Raw genomic sequence first — 12,989 nt, forward strand, 5'->3', positions numbered from 1 at the left:
TATTGTTTTCCATTATCTCAAATCAACAGGACCAGCCCAAAAAAGGTGACTACTGCTGTGTCTCATCGGCTAACCCATAGGGTTCTGGGAATCCTTTGTCACATATTAAATGTTTATAAGGCATCAAGTCTTTTCTTTGTAGTTTAATTCTAATGACATTTTTACACATTTCAAATTCCCCTATAAGTGTGACACGATTCCAAATACTGCCTCCTGTCATCCTCTCCAGTCCATGGGTACACACTCCTGTTCCTCCCATACATCGCACACATTCTATTCAGAGCTTCACACCACTGCCACATAGTTAAAAACCACATTATTGTTCCAGCACATGCACAAGCACTTTACCCAGCTGCAGGCATGGACTGGCCATCGGGACTACCGGGAGTTTCCCGGTGGGCCGATGGCTCAGTGGGCCGGCTCCAGTGACAGCCTGTCACCTAGGGAGCACTGCTGCCTAGCTGGGAGGGTGCAGGCCAGCCCGGATCAGTTTGCCAGGCTGCGGGGCCGGCGCAGCTCTGCTGAAATAGTGCGGAGTGACTCTGACGGCCTGGAATGTCACTCACTGTGTGCGCCGTGCCGTGAGCCTAAGCATAATGTGCTCAGCCTCAATGTTCGGTGTGCGGGCTCCACGGCCTGTCCGGGCAGCGCTGTCTTTATGCACTATTCAGATTGGTGGTGAGTTGCCGCCGCCTGCCAGACCCCGCCAATCACTGCAACCTCGCTGGCACTGTGTGCCATGTCAGCTAATGAGGTGCTGAAGCACAGGCAGGGCGCTCCGCTCCCCTCAACGTGACGTCATCCCCTCCTCCAGGCTCAGTCCAGTCCCACCCACGACAGATCAGAGGAGCCCCCGCAGTCCCTGGCTGTTTGGACTGCCCCACGCGGTGTGCGATTGCTGAAGAGCCCGAAAGAGGCAAAGCACAGGGCTCTGGAGAAGTGAGGGCACATCCTTTACTGTTCTGCCCAAATTATAGGGTGGGTGATCCCATATTTCAACCTCAACAGGCTAATAGCTATTCTACACAGATTTTGTCTTCATCTTCACCCCATGTCCTCTTCATCCCCCAGTCATCTTCATCCCCCATGTCATCTTCATCCCCCATGTCATCTTCATCCCCCCATGTCATCTTCATCCCCCCATGTCATCTTCATCCCCCCATGTCATCTTCATCCCCCATGTCATCTTCATCCCCCCATGTCATCTTCATCCCCATGTCAGCCTCCTACCACTCCATCCCCCCATCATCTTCATCTCCCATGTCATCTTCATCCCCCCATGTCATCTTCATCCCCCCATGTCATCTTCATCCCCCCATGTCATCTTCATCCCCCCATGTCATCTTCATCCCCCCATGTCATCTTCATCCCCTTTGTCATCTTCATCCCCCATGTCATCTTCATCCCCCCATGTCATCTTCATCCCCTTTGTCATCTTCATCCCCCCATGTCATCTTCATCCCCTTTGTCATCTTCATCCCCTTTGTCATCTTCATCCCCTTTGTCATCTTTATCCCCCAGTCATCTTTATCCCCCAGTCATCTTTATCCCCCAGTCATCTTTATCCCCCAGTCATCTTTATCCCCCAGTCATCTTTATCCCCCAGTCATCTTTATCCCCCAGTCATCTTTATCCCCCAGTCATCTTTATCCCCATGTCATCTTTATCCCCATGTCATCTTTATCCCCATGTCATCTTCATCCCCATGTCATCTTCATCCCCATGTCATCTTAATCCCCCCCATGTCATCTTAATCCCCCCCATGTCATCTTCATCCCCCATGTCCTCTTTATCCCCCAGTCATCTTTATCCCCCATGTCATCTTTATCCCCCATGTCATCTTTATCCCCCATGTCATCTTTATCCCCCAGTCATCTTTATCCCCCAGTCATCTTTATCCCCCAGTCATCTTTATCCCCATGTCATCTTTATCCCCATGTCATCTTCATCCCCCCATGTCATCTTCATCCCCCCCATGTCATCTTCATCCCCCAGTCATCTTCATCTCCATGTCAGCTTCATCCCCATGTCAGCCTCCTACCACTCCGCCTCCCCATCATCTTCATCCCCCATGTCATCTTCATCCCCCATGTCAGCTTCCTACCACTCCGCCCCATCATCTTCATCCTCCTGTCACCTTCACCCCCCTTGTCAGCTTCCTACCACTCTGCCCCATCATCTTCATCCCCCATGTCAGCTTCATCCCCCACGTCATCTTCATCCCCCTTGTCATCGTCATCGCCCCTGTCAGCTTCCCACACTCCACTCCCGTCATCTCCATCCCCATTTCCAGCTTTCTACCACTCCACCTCCTTAAATTTACTGGTGTCACATATGATGAATGCAGGAACATTTTTTTTTTCTTCCAGTGACAACACGGACAGAAGGACATTTGTCCTTCCAGTGAAACCACCAATGCAGGGACTTTTTTGTTCTTTCAGTGAAACCATAGATACCCAAGTCCCTGCTCACCCATAGTACAGTGACTGGAATGTTTTTACCTATGTTTTTTTTTTGCGCAATTGCATATAGTTTATATACTGTGGGCCGGTCTGGATGAAGTCCAGGGCCAAATCTTTGTCCCAGTCCAGCCCTGCCCAGCTGCCTTCCTTCCAGTTTCCTGTAAAAGTATTCTGGACATAAATGAAAAATGCAGACTGGTAGACCAAAGGTCTTTAGACAGGAACCCCTCCCATACAGGAAGCACTTCATTTTTTTTACCAGTGTCTGCAAGGTGGATGGCATGGTTTGTGGGACTAGGGACCTGGAGCTCAGACAGACGGTTCTTAAATGAATCAAGGGATTGACCAATCAGATCCATTCAACACAGGCTTTATATGCTTGGATAAATGGCACCTGAACCTCTCAAAGATTCAAGATCCTGCGAGGTTTTGCCTGTAATGCGGCTTCTGGGCGCTGGACACTACATCGCTAAGGCATTCCTGCAGGGTGCTGTACAGGTTCAAGGGAGTGGACCCTAAATGTGAAAAGGGTATCAAGTCCTTGAAGGTTCTCAAGTGACAGGAACCCACCATGAAGGGTGAAGATTGGGCTCTTCGTTTCTAAGCTACCCTGCACCTGGACAGGTAAGTGAAACCCCTTTTATTATTATTGTGGGGTGTCCCAGTGATTGTAATAATCAAACTAGATAGAGGTTGAACACCTGTGTGCGTTGATCATACATGGAAGTTTTGGGCTAGCTGTTGGTGTTTGCAAAGTGTGCCTTTTTTTTATTTTTATTTTTTGCTTGTGTCTGGCTGTTTTTTTTTTTTTTTGTATTACCTGTATGATGTCGGATGACAGTGCACTGTTTTGCAGTGGTTTGCCATGGCGCACGTGCGTTCACAAGAGCACCACTGGGCTGAGCAATTTTGTTTGTGGCGCCATGTCGCCCACGCGGCACAGGCGCCATAGCCTTTATCTGGGCGCACAAAGATTTGCGTCATACACGATTACAGCCACGTCTGTTCGCCGGGACCATGCGCACGCACCTACAGAACGTTCCGGCGCACAGCCAGCTTGTATAAGCTGTGTATGCCAAGCATGCCGTGCTTCCAGAAGGCAGCTGTGAGACACAGCAGGCTCTAAACCAGGCATTTTCAGCAGTTCATTTTCTCTTTACCCGGGTCACGTGAGTCACCAGGTATTGCTTGATAGGCTAAAGGTGCTTAGCAGGATTGTTGCATAGGGGCTTGGTGAGCCCTATTAAAGGGTCTCCTTTCTGAGGTGTTTTGATACTACACCCTTTCTTTTTGTGGCTTGTCAATGTCTTCAAAAAAGAGGGGCGGGACTAAAACTACAGGGAAGATAACACCTATGTCATCAGTAGTTCCTGATGAACTTATTTGTATCCCCTGAAGGACCAGAGGCTTCTGGGAAATATGAGCCGCTGCACCTATCTGGGATTGTGCCTACAGTCAATGCTGCTGCTTCACCCTTCATCACTAAGGGTGGCAAGAAGCGTGACATATCCCGCAACCCCAGGGGCTCCTAGTCTGGAGCAGGAATGGGTTGAGGATGGGGAAGAGCTTAAAGCTCGGGATTCTGTGGATGGCCTGGTGAAGGAGTCTGCTTCCGAACAATCTGGACAAGAAGATATCCAGTTGGTGTCTGACTCTCAATCACAGAGGCTTTTGATTTGGACTCTTACCAAAATGGTTCTTTCTGATTTTTAAGTTGCCTCTTGCAGAGGTTACTGAGCCTCCCTAGTCCTCTTTGGGATCCCTGAGGCCACTTCAGGCTTTCCCCCTTACACCGTCTGTTGGAACAGGTGGTGTATGCTGATTGGGAACATCCTGACAGGATTTTTGTTCCTCCAAAGCTGTTGCAGCAATTGGTATCTGCCAGTCTGTAAAGGATCAGATCAGATGGCCTAACAGGCCCAACCAGGAGGATGATCTGCCTGAAAATAATAATAATTCCTCGAGCGCTGTGTTTTGCTACAGCTCTCCGGGTGTTCACAAAGGTCCTAGCACCAGTACTGGGTCTTTTGCGGGCCCAAGGGATCTTGGTGCTTGGTTATCTGGTAGACCTCCTGCTCAAATCACTCACTACAGGCTCTAGAACAGTGCGAAATTTGGAAAGCTTAGGCTGGATCATAAATCCTGAAAAGTCAACTTTGAGACCAACTCCAAGTCTTAATTATTTTGGTCTGATCCTAGATATGGTCCAAGCAGGAGTATTCTTGCCACCCCTAAGGATCTGTGCCCTGAAGGATCAGGTGTGTCAGATAAGGGGCACCAGACAACCCTCCATTCGGCTCTGTATGAGTCTTCTAGGGAGAATGGTATCCTCCTCTGAAGCGTTGCCCTATACCCAGTTCCATTCCAGGCCTCTACAACAAGACATCTTGATGGCTTGGAACAGTAGATGACAAGCCTTGGATTATCAAATGTTCTTATCACCTGGGGCATGCTTAAGCCTAAACTGGTGGTTCCAGGATCAGAACCTGCAAAAGGGAAGATCCTTCCTCCCGGTAACTTGGAGAGTACTGACTACAGATGCCAGTTTCTCAGGCTCGGGAGAAACCCTAGAGGGGCTCACAGCTCAAGTGAAATGGTCAAGGACAGAACAGATCCTGCCCATCAATGTCCTGGAATTATGGGCAGTATGACTGGCCCTACAGTGCTGGACAGTGGAGCTTCAGGACTGCCCTATCAGGGTTCAGTCTGCAGTGGCCTATATAAACCACCAAGGCTGTACCAGGAGTCGCTCTGATGGAGGTGAACCACATACTAGCCTGGGCAGAAGGACATGTGCCGATTCTATCGACAGTCCATATGCCAGGAGTAGAAAACTGGAAGGCAGATTATCTCAGCCGCCAGCAGTTCTGACCGGGAGAATGGTCCCTACACTTAGGGGTGTTCCAGGAAAATTGCCAACATTGGGGGTGGCCAGAGGTCGACCTACTGGCATCCAGGTTCAACAACGTGCTACAGCAGTTTTTCGAACAAAAGATCCTCTGGCAATCGGAGCAGATGCTATGGTAGTTCCATGGAGCCAGTACTCCCTGGTTTATGCTTTCCCTCTGATCCCTCTCCTTCCACATTTGTTGTGCAGGATTTGGAGAGAGGGAGTTAGTCATTCTGGTGGCACCCGCCTGGCCCAGAAGGCCCTGCTTCCCAGAGATTGGGAGACTGACGATAGAAGGGCCATGGATGCTTCCATGTCACCCCGATCTACTGTCTCAAGGTCCTATATTCCACCCCCAATTTACAGTCTCTTAAGTTTGATGGCATGGCTATTGAAGCCAGGGTGTTAAAGGACCTTTACATCTCAGGACCAGTGGTGTCTACCCTAGTGAATGCTAGAAAATCTGTCACGGGGAAGATCTATTGTAAGGTCTGGAAGACTTATATTGCTTGGTGTAAAGCCAAAAAATGGCATCCTCGGAAATATGTGATTGGAACAATTCTCTTTTCTACAGTCGGCTGTGGAAATCAAATTGGCTTTGAGTACAATCAGAGGTCAACTTTTGGCTCTATCATTATTCTTCCAAAGGCCTTTAGCCTCCCATTCACTGGTCTGAATCTTTATGCAGGGGGCAACTCACTTGCTTCCCCCCATTAGGTCACCTATGTGTCCTTGGGACTTGAACTTGGTGCTGTTTGTGTTACAGAAACTACCATTTGAGCCCATCAAGGAAATTCCATTTGACTTGCTGTCACGCAAACTAGCCTTTCTGATGGCTAGAAGTGTGTCAGAGTAGGCGGCCTTTTCATGCAGGGAACCGTACTTAATCCTTCACCACGACAGGGTCTGTCTGTTAATTGTTCATTCGGTCTGAAACTTAAAGCTCCTCCCTTTAAGGTGAGAGCTCGTTCTACCAGGGGTGTAGGAACCTCCTGGGCTTTTCGCCATCAGGTATCTGTGGCTCAGATTTGTAAGGCTGCCACCTGGTCTTCAGTGCATACATTCACAAAATTTGGATGTTCAAGCAGCTGAGGATTCGGCTTTCGGCTGCAGGTCTGAAGGCTATTGTTTGGCAGGTTGTCTCCCTCCCCTCAAGGCTATTGCTCTGGGACGTCCCAGCAGGTAATGAATATTAGCCTAACTCTGTGTTCCATGATGTATGATAAAGAAAAGGATTTTACAGGTATGGCGAAAAAATCCTAATTTTCTTTGAGTACATCATGGAACACAGGGCCCTCCCCTCTTTTTGAGGATTCAGTGCTTGCTACAAAACTGAAGTGCTTCCTGTATGGGAGGGGTTATATAGAGTATCACTTCCTGTTTAAAGGTCTTTGGTCTACCAGTGTCCAATCACCTGGAGGTGAAGTATAACCCAGCAGGTAATGAATATTAGCCTAACTCAGTGTGCCATGATGTACTCAAAGAAAAAGATTTTACAGGTAAGTATGACGGGAAAAAAATCCTATTTTTCCCACCTGCCGTCAAAATTGTATTGGTGGATCTTCAGCTTCTCAAAATTGGTGCAGGTACATAAAAATATGGCACTGACAAACTATTTTGTTTTTTAATCATTAACCACTTGACCACTGGGCACTTAAACACCCTTAATAACCAGACCAATTTTCAGCTTTCGGTGCTCTCGCATTTTGAATGACAATTACTCAGTCATGCAACACTGGACCTATATGAAATTTTTGTCCTTTTTTTCACACAAATAGAGCTTTCTTTTGGTGGTATTTAATCACCGCTGGGTTTTTTATTTTTTGTGCTATAAAGGAAAAAATACCGAAAATTCTGTAAAAAAATGAATTTTTCTTTGTTTCTGTTAGAAAATTTAGCAGATTTTTTCTTCATAAATTTTGGCCAAAATTTATACTACTACATATCTTTGGTAAAAATAAGTACAAATTGGTGGATATTATTTGGTCTTTGTGAAAGTTATAGAGTCCACAAGCTATGGTGCCAATATCTGAAAATTGATCACACCTGAAGTACTGACGGCCTATTTCAATTCTTGAGACCCTAACATGCCAGAAAAGTACAAATACCCCCCAAATTACCCCTTTTTGGAAAGAAGACATTCCAAGGTATTTAGTAAGAGGCATGATGAGTTTTTTGAAGTTGTCATTTTTTCCCACAATTCTTTGCAAAATCAAGATTTTTTTTACTTTTTTTTTTTTTTTTTCACAAAATTGTCATATTATCAGGTTATTTCTCACACACAGCATATGCATACCACAAATTACACCCCAAAACACATTCTGCTATTACTCCCGAGTATGGCGATACCACATGTGTGAGACTTTTACACAGTGTGGCCACATACAGAGGCCCAACATGCAGGGAGCGCCATCAGGTGTTCTGGAGCACCCAGGACAATTCTGACATTTCTCTCCTACATGTAAAAATCATCATTTATTTGCTAGAAAATTACAGAGAACTCCAAAACATTATATATGTTTTTTTAGCAAACACCCTGGAGAATACAATGGTGGTCTTTGCAACTTTTTATCTCGCACGGTATTTGCGCAGTCATTTTTCGAATGCTTTTTTTTGGAAAAAAAAACAGTTTTGGGCTTAAAAAAAAAAAAAAAAAAAACAGTAAAGTTAGCCCAATTTTTCCATAATGGGAAAGATGAAGTTACGCTGAATAAATAGATACCTAATATGTCACTCTTCAAAATTGCACACGCTCGTGGAATGGCGCCAAACGTCGCTACTTAAAAATCCCCATAGGCGACAATTTAATTTTTTTTTTTACTGGTTATATGTTTTGAGTTACAGAGGAGGTCTAGGGCTAGAATTATTGCTCTCGCTCTAACGTTCGCAGCGATACCTCACATGTGTGGTTTGAACACCGTTTTCATATGTGGGCGGGACTTACGTATGCGTTCGCTTCTGCATGCGAGCACATGGGGACAGGGGCGCTTTAAAAAAAACATTTTTTTTTATTGTTCATTTTACTTTATTTATTTTAGTTTGACATTTTTTTCCCCAAAAATAATTTTTTTGATCACTTTTATTCCTATTACAAGGAATGTAAACATCCCTTGTAATAGGAATATGGCATGACAGGTCCTCTTTACAGTGAGATATGGGGTCAATAAGACCCCGCATCTCACCTCTAAGCTGGGAAGCCTGAAAAAAAAAAAAGATTCTGTCTTTGATCGTATTAGCGATTCGATAGAAGAACCGGAGGGCGGCGGGAGGGGGGGGGGGGGGGGGGATGTCTATGGCTGGGTATTGCAGGTATCACCGACTATGGCTGGGTATCTCAGAGTATGGCGTTGCAGAGTATTGCATTGCAGGGTATTGGCGGGTGTTGCAGAGCATTGCAGAGTGTTGCAGGGTATTGGCGGGTGTTGCAGGGTATTGGCGGGTGTTGCAGGGTATTGGCGGGTGTTGCAGGGTATTGGCGGGTGTTGCAGGGTATTGGCGGGTGTTGCAGGGTATTGGCGGGTGTTGCAGGGTATTGCAGAGTGTTGCGGGGCGTTGCAGGGCGTTGCGGGGCGTTGCAGGGCGTTGCGGAGCGTTGCAGGGCGTTGCGGAGCGTTGCAGGGCGTTGCGGAGCGTTGCAGGGCGTTGCGGAGCGTTGCAGGGCGTTGCGGAGCGTTGCAAGGCGTTGCGGAGCGTTGCAGGGCATTGCGGAGCGTTGCAGGGCAATGCGGAGCGTTGCAGGGCAATGCAGAGCGCTGCAGGGTAATGCAGAGCGCTGCAGGGTATTGCAGAGTAATGGGGGTATTGCAGAGTAATGGGGGTATTGCAGAGTAATGCAGAGTAATGGGGGTATTGCAGAGTAATGCAGAGTAATGGCAGGGTATTGCAGAGTAATGCAGAGTAATGGCAGGGTATTGCAGAGTAATGCAGAGTAATGGCAGGGTATTGCAGAGTAATGCAGAGTAATGGCAGGGTATTGCAGAGTAATGCAGAGTAATGGCAGGGTATTGCAGAGTAATGCAGAGTAATGGCAGGGTATTGCAGAGTAATGGGGGTATTGCAGAGTAATGGCAGGGTATTGCAGAGTAATGCAGAGTAATGGCAGGGTATTGCAGAGTAATGCAGAGTAATGGCAGGGTAATGCAGAGTAATGGCAGGGTATTGCAGAGTAATGCAGAGTAATGGCAGGGTATTGCAGAGTAATGGCAGGGTATTGCAGAGTAATGCAGAGTAATGGCAGGGTATTGCAGAGTAATGGCAGGGTATTGCAGAGTGTTGGCAGGGAATTGAGGGGTTAAATTTCGGTGCGCAGCGATGTGGGCACTGCAGATGCAGCCCACGTCGCTGCTGACACAGATCTCTTCCCCCTCCGCTGTACCGATCGGTACAGAGAGGGGGAGGGAGGAACCGGCGTCATAACATGACGCCGGTTTGTTTACAAGTGATCGCTCCGTCATTTGACGGAGCGATCACGTGGTAAACGGCCGCGCTGAGCGGCCGTTTACCGTGATTCGTGATGCGCCGGGTCCTGTGGACCCGGCGGTCACGGACGCTCTCGAGTGCGCGCCCCAGGGGGCGCGCGAGAGAGCAGAATTCTGGGAGGCCGTTAATTAACGGCCTCTCAGAGTTAAACAACCGCCCTGAAGCCGTTAATCGGCAATGGGCGGTTGTTAAGTGGTTAATGTAAATAATGCTTGGGTAATAAAGCAGATGGAATTTTGGCAATGTAATAAAATTTTTTTTAAATGGGAATCCAATGAATATGATTGCGTCTTACTGAGAATGAATCAAGATATATAGTATACAAAGGCCCAAAACAACAAACAGATTCTACACACCCAACTGAGTTAACTACATGTTTTTTTGTATCAAAACGCTATACAAAATACGCCAGCACAATTACCCTACAATCCCCATGACCTCCCAAGGGAGCCCCTCTCAAACTAACCAAAACACCTTGCCCTTGATGAGACAAAAATGCGCCAACCCTCGTAAACCAAGTGAGGGGTGGGTGATGCAGTCCCTACAGGGAGCTGAGCCCACTCTCTCCAAAATGAACACCCCCCCCCCCTAAAAATAGCTCTAAGCCCACCAGCCAGGGATCGTATTGAACCCGTTCCAAGGGGGGGTACAGTGCTCCACCTTAAAGCCACAGTTGGCGTATGATGCACTGCCCCATGATGGAACAAGGGTACATTAGCCCAGATGGAATGCATAACCTACTATCCCTGTAGGGACACCTGAACAGTCATGAGTTAGTCAAGTATAAAGCAGTGGTAACCAGGAAACGCACCCCGATATTCAATAGATTTGCGAGTCCTCCAATGTCCGTCTAATTAGTACTGGTAATGCAAATAAGAAAATCAACCAAATGAATAAATTAAAATCCTGACTGCTGTTACCTAATACAGGCTATCCATAAGGGAATATAGGAGAAGAGATAGCAATGATGCGGTATGTGAAACAAAGGGATAGATTCCCGTGTGTAAATCGGATCTCTGTACACAGCTCCGAGGAGTGCACGTGTATGTGCTAATCAGCTGCTGCAATCCTGTTCAATCAGAAACGGCTGATCTCTACACTCTAAGGCAGCTTTCACACTGGGGCGGTATTCAGGCGTTACAGCGCTAAAAATAGCGCCTGTGTAACGCCTGAAAAAAAACGGCCCCTTTAACTCCAGTGTGAAAGCCGGAGGGCTTTCACACTGGAGCGATGCGCTGGCAGGACGGTGAAAAAAGTCCTGCTAGCCGCATCTTTGCAGCGGTGAAGGAGCGGTGTATTCGCCACTCCTAAACCGCTCCTACCCATTGAAATCAATGGGACACCGCGGCAATACCGCCGGCAAAGCGCCGCTGCAGCGGCACTTTGCGGGCGGGTTTAACCCCTTTTCGGCCGCTAGCGGGGGTTAAAACCACCCCGCTAGCGCCCGCACACCGCCGCTAAAATGACGGTAAAGCGCCGCTAAAAATAGCGGCGCTTAACCGCCGACGCTGCTCCCGCCCCAGTGTGAAAGCAGCCTTAGTATGTAGGCAGATGGAATTACCTGCCATTGTGTCAAAAAATCGTGTTGAAGTCCCTGGAACTCATGGTGGTTGAGCTGGTAAAATAGGGGATATCTTGGCAATGACCACAATCATAACTATAAAAACCAAAACCCAACCACCAAAACTAAAGCCTATTATAGAAGACGCAATTCTAAAGAGGAAAGGAACATGGCAGTCGCCCTAATCTTGGTTTCTCTATCTAGTGTGTACCTGACATGTGATATGGCGATTTTTATATCTCACTTAAATGACTAACGATACAAGAAAATAAGTGATTAAACCTTTGTCTACATACGAATAAAAATGAACGATAACAGTGCGAAAAGATAAACAATTACATTTATTTATACAAAAAAGAAACTTTAGAATAATTTTAACTTATCATATAACCAAAGTGATGTTACAAATACAGTGTTGCTTAGGCTGCCAAAATAGTTTAAGTCATATGGTTACAACAGACATACACTTTCTATATATTTATCAATATTTCAAGATAAGTCCTAAGAAAGAAATAATTAGAAATAGAAAAGAGACATAATAAAAAGGAGAGAGAGAGAGGGGGGGAGAGGGAGAGAGAGGGGGAGAGGGAGAGGGAGGGGGAGAGAGAGAGGGGGAGAGAGAGAGAGGGGGGAGAGAGATACAAGTATACATTACATGGCCTTCCGGTGGTCTGGAATTCAAGAGGGCAGATCAGCTAATTCTAGCCCTATTTTATATGCATTCTGGGCCAATCAGAAGATGGAACGCACCCATTGGCTCTGATTGGTTCAGGATGGCTCACACTCTGATTGGTTATAATTTCAAGCCCAGTTGAGCATCAAACTTCCGATGCCTCTATGAGCAACTTCCTTTGATCTCTGACCCTGCCAGTTCCAACTTAAGACCGGTTTAATTATCTCTGGATTTACAACCGTCAGCCCTCTTTGATACAACATAAATTAGCATTTAAAAGAGGCACTATATCTGAAATGGCCATCTCTGTGAACAATAGGGTAACTTAGATACTGTACAAACAGCAGAAAAACAGGTTTGTGTGTTTGAGATACCAAGAACAGTAAATATTCTAGTATACATGTTACACATATATATAGATCTAAAACAGGGCATAGTAAGTTAATTGGTCCTCACAATGGCTTTCTTTTAAACTCTTTGATATAAATATTATCCTTCAAAATCGCTACCACACATGGGACAAGCATGGAGCCATTATCCCTGTCTAGCGGGGGAGGGGACCTAATCTTGGCCTGCTGCAGCTTCACTTTTACATACGCTCCCACCCTGCGACTGGATAGTGAAAAAGAGGAAGCAATGCACTGATAAGCCCATCTCTCGGCCACCTGATCTCTCCACCTATCAGCATACTGCTTCTGTCCCTGCACCTTTCCAAGCTCTACTGTACAGTAGACTGCCAGAAGCTAATTCAATTAAACAAAAAGAGGAAAGTGGCTCTACCTTCCAGCTAATGTGAAAGAGATCCCTGTCACACTGCCAATGTAGTGACAAGTATAAATAGCAATGGCATATGTGTATGTCACAAAATCTCCTATGCCAAGCCTATAAGTGGTAGTGGATTGGGGATAATGTGAAAAATGAAAT

Source organism: Lithobates pipiens, unplaced genomic scaffold (assembly GCF_037356315.1).
Source record: "Lithobates pipiens isolate NorthernLeopardFrog02 unplaced genomic scaffold, aLitPip1_a1.2 Scaffold_18, whole genome shotgun sequence".
In the NCBI taxonomy this organism is placed as follows: domain Eukaryota; kingdom Metazoa; phylum Chordata; class Amphibia; order Anura; family Ranidae; genus Lithobates; species Lithobates pipiens.